The 802-nt window shown below is 38.5% G+C and overlaps 1 non-coding gene across 1 annotated transcript; it reads right to left on the bottom strand.

The window, feature by feature from the left end:
- Positions 1-465: 465 nt before the first annotated feature.
- LOC119466759 lies at positions 466-598 on the bottom strand. The gene has a single exon (XR_005195221.1). It is a non-coding gene; the product is annotated as a U8 small nucleolar RNA (small nucleolar RNA).
- Between the last annotated feature and the right edge of the window lie 204 nt (positions 599-802).

Here is an 802-nt window from a genome sequence, read left to right on the forward strand (position 1 = left end):
ATTTTCCATTCACCAAAATTTATTTCCATATCCAGAGACTTTATTTTGTGAAGCCTTCTCAGGCCATGGCGTACCCATGTGTTTCTAGTATTATGTGCTGGATGAAATTGCAGTTTGCACAAACCTCTTATGAATGGCAACCGAAAGTTGTCAAAAGATAGGAAATAAAGGGGCTGGTTAATTTGACTAGAAAACAATATTTTTGGGGAACTGATTTCACTTTAGACTGTCTCAAAGGACACCCTAAGAACAGAAACCATGAAGATATTTTATTTATCTGGCACTAATGTCCATACGAAACAAACTGAGACGAGCTTACACAAATTTGGGATTTCAAGTTGTCAGGGGAGTTGGAAACGCCTTGTCCCTTGTTATCCTTCCAGAATTTCTGGAAGTCAGGTAGGGTACTTTATTTTTTATTTTTTAATATTTTTATTTAATGGGGGGGAATGATTGTCAGGAGAAATCAGATAGGAGCAATCAGGGTGTTGCAAGTCCTGATTACGCAGAGACGTCAATCACGTTTCACGCATCTCCAATCATCCTGTTTTATTTGTCCTCCAAAGGAGGAACAGGTGAGGATCATCCCACCTGACGATCCAGGTAGAGTACTTTTGACTTTCAGGGCTTTGAAAAGCCAAATGGTTCTAACCATCTTCTGGACACGTTCTGTCCTAGTAACTCCATTTAAATGATTTACATTTCCACAGTTCCTCCCATGGGTTCAATACATCCCTCTAAAGTTTCCCTGCGTCTCTAATCTTTTTATAGCATTACATGAATGAATTACTTTTATACATAT

The sequence above is a fragment of the Cebus imitator genome, unplaced genomic scaffold, assembly GCF_001604975.1.
Source record: "Cebus imitator isolate Cc_AM_T3 unplaced genomic scaffold, Cebus_imitator-1.0 Scaffold225, whole genome shotgun sequence".
Taxonomy (NCBI): domain Eukaryota; kingdom Metazoa; phylum Chordata; class Mammalia; order Primates; family Cebidae; genus Cebus; species Cebus imitator.